The sequence below is a fragment of the Manihot esculenta genome, chromosome 6 (assembly GCF_001659605.2).
Source record: "Manihot esculenta cultivar AM560-2 chromosome 6, M.esculenta_v8, whole genome shotgun sequence".
Classification (NCBI taxonomy): domain Eukaryota; kingdom Viridiplantae; phylum Streptophyta; class Magnoliopsida; order Malpighiales; family Euphorbiaceae; genus Manihot; species Manihot esculenta.
The window spans coordinates 29,500,554-29,514,244 of NC_035166.2; the positions used below are offsets into that span (position 1 = coordinate 29,500,554).

Genomic DNA, 13,691 nt, shown 5'->3' on the forward strand with positions numbered 1-13,691 from the left:
TTTGTTTTGGGCTAAATCAGAGCCCATAAGAGCATACTAGATTCTGGATTCAGAGCGCTTCGACTCAAAATCTAGTATGAATAACAGACCGAGTCGTCCACAAGTCCGAATCCAATAAGGAGGAGATAAGGGAGAAATGAATAAATCTCGTCCTTTCGCAGCCCCATACTGGAGAAATTAAATGGCATGACATTTGATGATACGGGCCCATCTGACAGAACAGTCATCACTTAGTCGAAAGACCAAAGACCGTTGGGAGTCATAAGCAAGCAAGCAAAAAGAAAAAAAAGACTGTTGGCGCCATAGACAAGAAAAAAATAAAAATAAATAAAAGAAAAGAAATAAAATTCTTGAAAGGATCCAGCTTACCCACACTAAAATGAATCTCAAAAAATCAAATATCACCACCAAAAACACTCATATACCAACCCAAAAATTCAATACACTAAATTAAAGAGATCTTAGAAAGTTTAACCCTTTGTTTGAATTTCTTTTTCTATGATTTTTCTTAATGAAAGATTTTTTTTTTTTGTAATGAAAGATTTTGAAAGATTTCATTTCTGTTTTTAACGAAGAATTTATTTAAATTATATTTTGTCAGAAAAAAGGACACAGAAATTCAAAACGTAGATATTTGAATTCCTAAAAATATTGTCCACAATAACATCACTGCCTTGATTCAACTCTCTGTTTATGGCCTTAATAGCAATGGACAAGACTCCGCGATGCATTGCTAGAGAAGTTAAACGGGTGGCTGATGGGCTGCACAGTATTTTAAAGGTTGCAACCTGTTCTGCTAATTCATATCTTCTGTTGGCGAGGGTACAACAGGTGAAACCGTGAACCCGTCAACAATGATCCTGGTATTAGACAATTCTATGTTCTTTGTGATGGCTTGGGAAGTGCTAACGTACAATGATCTTTTTCTTTCAAGAAGAGAAAAATGAAGTCCAAATTCGTTCTCAGACTCCTTCAGTAGACTTCTCTTTATCTTTATCGTGCAAGATTGGCTCTTTAGCTTTCCTAACAATCGCACACTAAAAATTCCTAAGAATCCAGAAAACCAAGAAATCCTACACCGTTTTGAGAGCGTTGAAGTTTATTTAGCATCATAAAGTATCATGTGTGCTATAGATATATTCTTATTTATGCCTCCTTTGGCACATGTCCAAGAGGATTACAGCATCTTGCTTTTGAAAACTACTTCTCCTAGTACATAAAACAAAAAGCAGTCTGAAATCTATCTCAACCGGTGGGGGCATTTCCTTCAGCACTTTTATTCTGAGATTGAGTGGTGGAGTCTGAGGGATTGGATTTGGAGGCAGTATTGGGAATATTATGAGCACTTGAAAAGAGATCAACAGTCTCAGAATCTGCAATTTTTCCTCCTTCAAGTGGAGTGCCATGCTTGTATCTCACCCTTAGAGATTCATCTTCAGAAAGCTCTGCCTGTGCAGTCCCATACTTTATATCATCCTTACTCTTCGCCATTCTTCTCCCCCGAACTCTCTCTGCTTTAACTCAATTAACGTTAACAGAATTTCCATCGCTCTTCCATTTATATATAGATTCATGTTGCATTATACGTGGCAAATCCTGAGAGCTTCAGATTGACAAGCGTCTCTTGACTGAGGCAGGTGGCTTCTCTTGCTCTGTCTTGCACGCACACGTACTTTGCTTACAAGTTAATAAGGCAAACGTTCTTCGAAAAATCTTTACACGTATCTACAAATTGACTCACTCATCCAATTAATTACAAATCAAAATATTGTATATATATTAAATTTATTATCCTTAATTATAGATGGTATATTAATTTTAATTTTATAATTTTAGATGATATATTAATTTTAAATTAAATAATCATAGCCACACAAAAATTTTGCAAATTATTCAATTGAAATAAAAATATAAAATGGCAACGTTCTTCAATTTTTTGACCGGAGTGATCAGTTAGTGAATTTGAAGAACAAAAAATTAATAATTTTTATATTTATATACATAATTTTTTATAAACTCTAAGAAAATGTATTAATACATTTATATAAGTAACAGATTTAAGATATAATTTTTTTAAAAAAAATTATTTTTAAGTCTTTAAAATATAATATAATTAATAAATTTATTTTTTTATTTTTAAAATTTTAAAATTTTTATTTTTAAAATTTAATTTTATCAAAATTGAAGGTAATTTATGTTAAAGTTAAATGATCATATTTTCCGGTGGACTGAAAAACCACAAAGACATACAAGGACGAAAATACCCCTTAAGTTGCGGGAGGCCATCTCGGATTAGGGTTTCCGGTTGCTTATAAATTGCAGAGAGAAGCTCCCCCCTGTGCTCTCCTCAAGCTTCGATTGAAAATCCTGGTTATCCCTGAGGAATCACTGTAGAGAGTGACACAAGTAGATCCTGAGGGCTTTACAGGATGAGAGCTAAGGTATCGCTTTGATTTTTGTTAATTGTCGAATGGTTAAACGAGTCTTGTTATTTTCTGGTATTTCCTAGATATTGATAGCATGATTTGTTTGGTTTTGGGAAATATGATATGTTTTGGAAGACATGACGAGTGTAATCATGTAGCTTTCTCGATAAATTTCTACTGAACGGTAAACCTATAGAAAGCGTATTTAAGTTAGAGCAACTTGGAGATGGTCATTGTCAATATGGGTTTTTTTGTGTTCACCTGTTATGAGTATTGTTCTTGCTTTTTTTTCACTAATGTAAGTAGGGAACCAAAAGGTGATAGCGCAATTGGTTTATGGCTAAGTTTGCTTCTTGTATTTGCGATAAAATTACTGGGTTTATTCCGGTTCAATTCAATCAACTTATTATATTAAGAGAAGTTTGGTTTAGGCTGAAGGGTATCTAGGGATTTTGATTCAATTGTTGGCCCTGATTACGTGGTAGTGTATTCTTGTTCCATGATGTGGATATACAGCTTGATGGTTACTTCTGGGTATCTAGATATTTGGTTTTCATTTTTATATAGGCTATTTTGATTGTGATTCGGATTCTTCCAAATATTTTTTTAGGTTTTGAACTTCTTGATTGCTATTAAATTTTATTCTCTTAATATCACAAGTAACTTTAAACTAGCTTTGACACTGTCAATGTTATTTTTTCAATTAGTAGCTCTGAATAAATTGTACTATATAGTGGGAATGCTTCTCGTTCCATGGAGTGGAGAACTTATAGCTCTTCTTTCTACCGTTGACTTATTTGTTTTTGGTCTTTTTAGAGCTTATTGTTTCCGATTGTTTAAATTTTATTTGATCTGAAGTTTGTTATTGTATTCTTCAGTGGAAGAAGAAGAGAATGAGGAGATTGAAGAGAAAGCGCCGAAAGATGAGGCAGAGATCTAAGTAGGCGCTTGGATTTTGAACAAGATGGGGTCTTCTCCTGATACCTTCAGCTGGCTTTCATTTTGATTTATCATCTGGTTTTAGTTTTAGCTATTGATTTTGAGACTCCCAGTTAAATTTTTTGAGTTGTATTTCACCTGATTACAGTATGCTTTTTAAGTGGATGATGAAATTTTTTTTTAAAGGTTTATGCAGTATATCCTAATGCTTAGTCTACTGTTCTATTCTGGATGTGCCAAGATGTGTGAATTGGGAAGAGTCTCGGGGATGATTGTCCATTCTGATGAGCCTTGCATTAAAAGTTCCGATTCAACTTACAATTTTACTAGATTGTATTTAATTTTCCATCACGCCATTTTCTATTTCGAACCCTGCAATATATAGGAGGTTTTATGAGTACAATCCATGAATATCAATAGTTTGATTAGCTTGAGGTCCCTGCTGCAAGCACAAATGAATGTATATTGTGTTAATGATCAGTCCTGCTATAAAATTTGAGTAGACGGAAATCTTTCCCCCGGGCCTTTTGGATACTCGAACAGGTTCTGTGTTCCGCTAGACTTCAAGAATGAAGGAATTTTGTTCTTTCTCCCCAAAGCTTTGTATTATAGAAAATGCCTCTCGTACCTTTTCCTCTTTGCATAGCCCTGCGATGGCATTGAAACCACCATCATTGGGAATTTGGGATACAGTGAATTACACTATGCATTCAACCAAATTAAAATTTTTAAAGATAATTTTATATATTAATATTATTACTAAACATTAATATGAGCAACTTAATATATAAAGCAAAATATAAAGGGAGTTATGTTTAACGTTTTTGTATTTAATTATATGAATGAGAGAAACTTAAATTTGATTCTCTAAACTCAGCATGTGCAAATATCACAAATTAAGTGATACCTTGATCATGTTTTACTCTATTTTGACAGTAGAAATTTATAACTCTTCGATTAGTTTTAGTCAGAAATTCATTCTCCTTTCTGAAGATGATATAAAGTATGGGACTGAACAGGCAAAACTTTCTAAAGATGATATAAAGTTATACCTTGTTTTATGTACTAGGAGAAGTAGTTTTCAAAAGCAAGATCGATGTTGTAATCCTCCTGGACATGTGCCAAAGTAGGCATAAATAAGAATACATCTATAGCGCACATCATACTTTATGATGCTAAATAAACTTCAACGCTCTCAAAACGGTGTAGGATTTCTTGCTTTCCTGGATTCTTGGGAATTTTTAGTGTGCGATTGTTACGAAAGCTAAAGAGCCAATCTTGCACGATAAAGAGAAGTAAAGCTAAAGAGCCAATCTTGCACGATAAAGAGAAGCCTACTGAAGGAATCTGAAATCGAATTTGGACTTCATTTTTCTCTTCCCGAAAGAACAAGATCATTCTCTTCCTGAAAGAAAAAGATCATTGTACCTTGGCACTTCCCAAGTCATCACAAAGAACATAGAATTGTCCACACTAGATATAATGCCAGGATCGGGTTCACGGTTTCACCCGTTGTACCCTCGCCAACAGAAGGTACGAATTAGCAGAACAGGTTGCAACCTTTAAAATACTATGCAGCCCAGCAGCCACCCGTTTAGCTTCTCCTAGCAATGCATCACGGAGTCTTGTCCATTGTTATGAAGGCCATAAACAGAGAATTGAATCAAGGCAGTGATGGTATTGTGGACAATATTTTGAGGGATTCAAATATCTACGTCTTGAATTTCTGTGTCCTTTTTTCTGACAAAATATAATTTAAATGAATTTTTCATAAAAAAAGAAATGAAATCTTTCAAAATCTTTCATTACAAAAAGAATCTTTCATTAAAAAAATCATAGTAAAAGAAATCCAAACAAAGGGTTGATCTTTCTAAGATCATTTTAATTTAGTGTGTTGAATTTTTGGGTTGGTATTCGTGTGTTTTTGGTGGTGATGTTAATTTTTTTAATTTTTAATTTTATTTTAATGCGAAAACTTGATAATATTTGAAATTACAAAATAAAATATTTTATTACTGAAAACAATTTAATTTTAAAGAAACTTATACCATTATCATGAAAAAATAATATAAATGATAGGAATGTATTTGCAATCAATTTTACTTTTATTTATTTCTAAATTCAACATTGAGTAACTATTTCAATAAAAATATTGTAAAACTTTTATCGAAGTTTTTTTTTTCGTTTTTCAATTGGTAAATTTTTGCATTTAATTTTTCGGTTTCAATTTCTAACTTTAAAATTTTCTTCCTTTTTATTTTTTTTAACTATTAAATGATTATATTTATCTCAAATACCATTAAAAATACTATAATTACAATGAACATAGAAATAAATAATAATTTTTTCTATTCAAAGAAATTATCCCTAACTTTTTATTTTAACCTATTAATTTATAAAACAATAATTCTTTAAATATATTTTTTCCACATTATATATAAACATATATTATGTCTGAAAAATAAATAAATTATAAATAATAGTCTATACATGCAACATTTTAGCTTGTAGTTTTCAATGGGCCGAACGGTCCAGACAAATACGAGGATGAAAGTAACCCTTAAGCCTAGGTCGGATTAGGGTTTTGTGTTGCCTATAAATGTCGGCCAGAGGCCGTCACTCGCAGACGTCAAGTCTTGGAGGAGAAACTCTGGTGTAATTGTGAACAAAGTGAGACTAGTAGATCCTAAGAGCTTGACACAGGATGAGAGCTAAGGTATGGCTGTAATCGCTGAGACTTGTCTTATGATTTGCATTGCATCTTGTCGTTCGAATGTTTGTATAGTTCTAGTTAATTTCTGATATCTTATGCTTATGAATATTTTTTTATGAAATAATCTATTCGATTTCTGTGAAATATAATATGTTACAGAAGACGTGACGCTGGAGATGGTCATTGTTGATATTATTTTCGTGGCCATCTGTTATAAATTTGTTTCTCATTTTCTCCATTAAATGAGGGAAAATGACAATTTATTTTTGGCTATTTTTGCGTATTGTGTGTTTGCAATCACTTTATGGGTTTTGTTCTGGTTAATTTCATCAAACTTTTCATGTTAAGCAACATTGTTTTAGTCTGCAGCATATCTAGGAATTATGTTTCAGTTTTGGCGTTGGCTCTAATTAGACTCTGCATGTTTAGGTGTGTGCTGCTTCTTACATCATGTGGAGATAATGCTGAATGATTACTTGAGTGTTTCCTAGATATTTAGTTTTCATCTTTAGAAATTTAATTAGGCCAATGTGTGTACATTTTCTTTAGCTTATGAACTTAATGATTGCTGTTAAAATTTATTTTTATCTTAATATCACGAGCGATGTTAAATTTACTTGAAAACTGTCATGAAAGTGTTTATATATATAGGTAGTTCACTGAAAGTAAATTGTTTTTGTTTTTGTTTTTGTTTGTCGGGCTCATTGCTTTTGTGTAATGATGGTTATTGCTTATGTTTGAATTGTTTCAGTCTTAACCTTTTAATGTAAAAGGTTAATGTATAATTACTTGCAATTTTCAGTGGAAGAAGAAGAGAATGAGGAGATTGAAGAGGAAGCGCAGAAAGATGAGATAGAGATCCAAGTGGTTGTTTTAGAGTGGAACAAGATGGGGTATCTCCTGATATCAACAGCTTTGTGCTGCCAGAAGTAGGTTGCTGAAGTTTGTTAGTTAGTGAGAGCTTTTTTTGTTTTTATCTTCAAATTTTTATCAACTTGGTTTTGAGATTAGTGTTCTACAATACACTGGATCAAATGTTCTTAGTTCTATTTGATTTGATGGTATGTGATGTTTCTGAATTTATTATAGATTTATGCGCTAAGATTTGATGCAGAGAATGATCCGTTCTCATCCGGAATACGAAAGGAAAAATCCAGTTGGTTGAGGCTGGTTTATGTTTCAAATTCAGCTTTCGTGGTCTACTTTCTGGTAGCAGATGATCTATTTATATGCTACCGTTCTAATATGGTAGAGTTTTTGAGGTGTTTTAAGGGTTTTTGGGGGATGTTTTTAGAGTTATGTTCTAGTTGTTTGGTCCCTCATTTGAGTCCACCTGTGTAGGTTCAGACCCGAGGAACCGAGGACCCCAGCAGTGAGTTCAGCTGCTTCTGAGTCAGTAGAGCTTCGGCCAGAGGTGAGTAGAATAAACCTTTATGTTTTTAAAGCAAATGAATTACACAGTTGAGCATGTTCATGCATCATGAATGCCATGTGATGAATTAGGTTGTTTGCATTAGAATTCACGAATATGTTGCATTGCATTTATGATGTTGATGTGGATTGGTTATTGAATGATCCTTTAGTCCTCATATGGTATGATGATGCTACGGCATGATATGGTATGGAAGTCCAGGTTGTACCCATTCTACGTCCCTGGCACTATGTAAGAGAAAGTCCAGGTTGTACCCATTCTACGTCCCTGGCACATTGGTATGTATGATATGTTATGTTAAGAGAAAGACCGGTTGTACCCATTCTACGTCCCGGCACTTTGGAATGTAGAGGACTATTGGTGACAATACCATCCGAGATGTGATTTGTTGTGATGTGTTGCATTACATGATGGCATGAGATTTTAAATGTTGTTTTCTATTATTCTGCTCACTGGGCTCTAGTAGCTCACCCCTTTTCCCTAATCCCCCAAGATTGCAGGTTCGGGCTAGACAGAGGAGTCAAGAAGAGTAAAGTTGTAACGACCCCAAAATGGACCGTCACCGGCGCTAGGATTCAGGTCGGCTTAAGGCCGCCAGAACCCGTAGCAAGTCTGCTATACTCTCTGTGTACCTGTAAACCTCATACATGATCATACATTTTATGTGAAAATAAAACTCTTTTTTGAACCAAGGCTCAACCTGTGCATGCACTATCTCTGTACTCTGTACTCATGTACTCTGTACTCTGTATCCCTGACTAGAGCTTGCTCTAGATGGGTTAACTCATACCTGTTAAGCCTGGTTTTCACATACAGGAAAACATATATACATATACAGATCATGTACACAACATACATCACTAGGTCTAGCAACAACTAGTACATCTCTTTAATATTACATGTCCACTCTAAGCTATTACAGATCTCTTTACTTTTTCTGTACTCTGCTGGACTGTCCCTGTACACTGTACACTGAACCTGCAAAACTGGGGTTAAGGGAGTGGGATGAGCTCTATAGCCCAGTGAGTAGAACAGTAAAACATCTCAGTAAAATATGATCTCATGGAATGCACCATATCACAGACAAGCCACATCAAGAGTAAACCTGTCACCACATAGTCCCAGTAACTCTGTGCCAGGGCGTAGAATCGAGCACCTGGTCTTCCTGTCATATATGTATATGTGTATATAACACCTCTGTACTTACCATTGCCAGGGCGTAGTCAAAGGCTCCTGGACTTTGCTATACCTGCCAGGGCGTAGTCAAAGGCTCCTGGACTTTGCTATCATTGCCAGGGCGTAGTCAAAGGCTCCTGGACTTCCTGTCTGAGACTATTGGATCATTCAGCATTCACTCACATCACCAAATAACAATGCAATGCAACATATTCGTGACTAATGCAATCAACCTATGGCATAATCATGATGCATGCGATATGCTAAAAGCAGTTTGTAGTTCAATTAAAAGTCATAAGTTTAGTTCCACTCACCTCTGGCTGTCTGGACTGACTGACTCTGCAGGTTCTGAACCTCTGGAGCAGTACTCACTGCTGCTCTCTCTGGTTCCTCTGGTCTGTACCCATACAGATAAACACACATGAGGGACCAAACTAGCTTATGACTAACTCTATTTAAATTCCCCAAGAATCCCCTAAACCTCTCTCTAATAGTCATGCAAAGCAAGCAAAGGAAAGCTGGACAGAACACTTTCGGCGGCAGGTTCGGCGGCCGAAAGTCCTCTCCAGAGACGAAACTCAAGCACCTTCGGCGGCACCTTCGGCGGCCGAATCCCCCAAACAGAGCCGAACATGCACAACTCGCGGGGGCAAGCTGTGGCAGCCTAAGCCACCATGCAAGAGGTTCGGCGGCCGAATGAACCTTCGGCTGCCGAACCTGAGTTCATCCAGAACTCAGCTTCAACGGCAAACCATCTCCTTCTTCCCTTCAATAACTCCAAACATGCATATACCAATTCCTCAACACACATATACATAAGTATATGATCACAGGGGTCCAAAACTATCTAATAATCCCAAACAACAAATCAAACATAACACATAAACATGTATACATGCATAACTCATCAAAACTATCATTAAGAACCTAAACATGCATCTCCTTCCACAAATCCCCCTAAAACCTTCAGAAAACATATTCAAGAACATCACTTACCTCCTGTAGTAAGAAGCTACACACTCTGAACAAGGGAAAACGGATCACCTCCTCTCACACTCTCAAACTCTCTCAAAAGCGTAACTTTTGTTTCTCTCAACTCTCAACACCTTTGCAAGCACCTCAAACTGCTGTAAGAACAACCAAAAACATGTACAGATGAGTCATAAGAGACGTGGTCATTCCATGGCAAGAATCTGAGGCCAACACTTGTCAAAAAAAACATGACTCAGCTCACTAGCCAACTCAGCTTCGGCTGCCGAATCGCATGCAAAACCATGCAACATTCGGGGGCCGAACTTGAACTTCGGAAGCCAAACATTGAGCACTTTCGGCGGCCGAACTTATCTTCGGCGGCCGAACTTGGCTGAAGTCTCTATGACCTATTTTCTCTTCAAACCTCAAAACTATATAACTTACAACCCTTAAAACACCTCAAACACTTAGAAAACAAAAATCCTACCCTTTTATCGAATCCCAACACCCCGGATTCCATCAGACAATAGGAATTCCGGTGCCGGATTCTAGCCGGATATTACATTCTCCCCTCCTTAAGAACATTCGTCCTCGGATGTTCCTAAAACACATAAAAACAAAACACAAGGAGGAAACTAACCTCAAAACAGATATGGATACTGCTGGAGCATAGACTCCCGCGTCTCCCACGTGCACTCTTCTAGGTTATGGTGGTTCCATAGGACTTTCACCATCGGAATCTCCTTGTTCCTTAGCTGTCTGATCTGCGTGTCCAGAATCCGCACTGGCTGCTCGATATAGGTGAGATCTGTATGAATCTCCACCTCAGGCTCACTCAGAACCTGATTCGGATCTGACACAAACTGTCGTAGCATAGAAACATGAAATACCGGGTGAATTCTCTCCATAGAAGCAGGTAAATCCAGCTTATACGACACATTTCCGATCCTCTGCAACACCTCAAAGGGTCCAATGTACCGTGGAGCCAATTTACCTTTCTTTCCAAAACGAACCACTCCTTTCATTGGAGACACTTTCAGCAATACCCAATTACCCTCCTGAAACTCTAACTGCTTTCTGCGAACGTCTGCATAACTTTTCTGTCTACTCTGAGCTGTTCTGATTCTCTCTCTGATCATGGGCACCATTCTACTGGTAATGTCTACTAATTCTGGCCCTGCAAGAGCCTTCTCTCCTACCTCTTCCCAGCAAACAGGGGATCTGCACTTCCTCCCATACAAAGCTTCATAAGGAGCCATCCCGATGCTCGCATGATGGCTGTTATTGTAGGCAAACTCCACCAAAGGTAGATGCTGCCTCCAAGAACCGCCAAAGTCTAACACACATAGTCGAAGCATATCCTCTATAGTCTGGATGGTCCTTTCTGATTGTCCATCAGTCTGTGGGTGGAAAGCAGTACTAAATTCTAATCTCGTGCCCATCGCACTTTGCAGACTCCGCCAAAAGCGAGAGGTAAACTGTGGTCCTCTGTCTGAAACTATAGACACTGGGACTCCATGTAATCTCACTATCTCATCCAGATAGACCTGTGCCAGCTTATCCACAGAATAGTTACTCCGTACTGGAAGAAAATGAGCAGATTTCGTGAGTCTGTCCACAATCACCCATATCGAGTCTATCCTGTTGGACGCTACTGGTAAACCCACTACAAAATCCATGGCTATGTTCTCCCATTTCCACTCTGGAATCGGTAATGGGTTAAGCATTCCGGCTGGTTTCTGATGCTCTAATTTCACCCTCTGACAAACCTCACAGGCTGTCACGAACTGCGCCACTTCTTTCTTCATGGCTGGCCACCAATAGACCCTTTTCAGATCCTGATACATCTTGGTGGCTCCTGGGTGAACACTATACCTCGCATTATGAGCTTCCCTCATAATGTCTTCCTTCACACTGCCCTTATTTGGGACACAAAGTCGACTCCCATAGCGAAGGATCCCTTTGCTGTCAAATCTGAATTCTGCACTATTGCCTGACTGAACAGTCCTGGCAATTTTCATCAACTCAGGGTCCTCGTGCTGTCTCTGAGCTATCTGCTCCAGAAACACAGGTGTCACTCTCATCTGTGCTATCAACGCACCTGTACCAGACAACTCTAGCTGTAATCCCTCGTCAAAGAGCTTATAAAGCTCCATCACAACTGGTCTCCGCTCTGCTGCTATATGGGACAAACTGCCTAGTGACTTCCGGCTTAGGGCGTCTGCGACAACATTCGCCTTACCCGGATGATACTGGATTTTACAATCATAATCACTGAGCAATTCGACCCATCTTCTTTGCCGCAAATTCAGCTCTCTCTGACTTAAGATGTACTGTAAACTCTTGTGATCAGTGAAGATCTCGCATTTAACCCCGTAGAGGTAATGCCGCCACATCTTAAGTGCAAAGATAACTGCTGCCATCTCTAGGTCATGGGTAGGGTAATTCAACTCGTGCTTCTTCAACTGTCTAGAAGCATAAGCTATTACTCTATCACTCTGCATCAATACACAACCCAATCCCACTCGAGATGCATCACAGAACACTGTGAACTCTTCATTACTGACAGGCAGAGCTAACACTGGTGCTGTTGTCAATCTCCTCTTGAGCTCCTCAAAGCTCTCTTCACACTGGTCTGACCAGATAAACTTCTGGTTCTTCTGAGTTAATTTGGTCATAGGAGCTGCTATCTTTGAGAAGTTCTGAACGAACCTCCTGTAGTAACCTGCCAGTCCCAGAAAGCTTTTAATCTCAGTCACTGTCGTGGGTCTGGGCCAATTAGCTACAGCCTCTATCTTCTTGGGGTCTACCTCAATACCCTCTGCTGATACCACATGTCCCAAGAAGGCAATGTTCCGTAACCAAAACTCACACTTCGAGAACTTGGCATATAAACCATGCTCTCTCAGTGTCTGCAAAACAATCCTCAGATGCTGGGCATGCTCCTCTGCATCTCTGGAATACACTAAGATATCATCGATAAACACAATGACAAAGTGATCCAGAAACTCACTGAATACCCTGTTCATGAGATCCATAAATGCTGCAGGGGCGTTAGTCAACCCGAACGGCATCACTAAGAACTCATAATGCCCATATCTGGTCCGGAAAGCTGTCTTAGGCACATCTGCCTCTCTGACTCTCAACTGATGATACCCGGATCTCAGATCTATTTTCGAGAAACAACCTGCTCCAGCTAGCTGATCAAAAAGATCATCAATCCGAGGTAAGGGATACCTATTCTTGATAGTGACCTTGTTCAACTGTCTGTAGTCGATACAAAGTCTAAGGGATCCATCCTTCTTTCTGACAAAGAGCACTGGAGCACCCCAAGGTGAGGTACTAGGGCGGATGAAACCCTTATCTACCAAGTCCTACAACTGTTCTTTCAACTCTATTAACTCAGCTGGCGCCATCCTGTAGGGAGGAATAGAGATAGGTCTAGTACCTGGCAATAATTCAATGTCAAACCCTATCTCCCTATCAGGTGGTAGTCCTGGCAAATCGTCTGGGAACACATCGAGAAACTCTCGGACTACTGGTACTGTGGCTGGTTCCCTAACCTGACTATCTAGCTCTCTCACATGAGCTAGAAACCCCTGACAACCCCTCCTAAGCAAACGACGAGCCTGAAGGGCTGAAATCAGACCTCTGGGTGTACCTCTCCTATCTCCTCTGAAGACACATTCTGACCCATCCTGGTCTCTGAGACTCACTAGCTTCTCTCGACAGTCCAACGTAGCACTATATGCAGATAGCCAATCCATCCCTAGAATGACATCAAAATCTGTCAAATCTAGAACCACAAGGTCAGCTGGAAGGCATCTACCCTCTATAAACACTGGACTGAAACGACAGACTGACACTGCCACTGATGGGTCACATCTAGGTCCACTGACCCAGAGAGGATACTCTAACTCAGAACTGATCAAACCCAACCGCTCTATGGCTCTCGAAGCAATAAAGGAATGAGAAGCACCGGGGTCCATCAAAGCATACACATCTGAACACCCAATGATGAGATTACCTGACA

At 38.5% G+C, this 13,691-nt stretch overlaps 1 long non-coding RNA gene across 1 annotated transcript; it reads left to right on the plus strand.

The window, feature by feature from the left end:
* The first annotated feature begins 2,145 nt into the window (after positions 1-2,145).
* Positions 2,146-3,588, plus strand: LOC110616873. The gene is made up of 2 exons (XR_002488280.2): positions 2,146-2,441; positions 3,305-3,588. It is a non-coding gene; the product is annotated as an uncharacterized LOC110616873 (long non-coding RNA).
* The last annotated feature ends 10,103 nt before the right edge of the window (positions 3,589-13,691 follow it).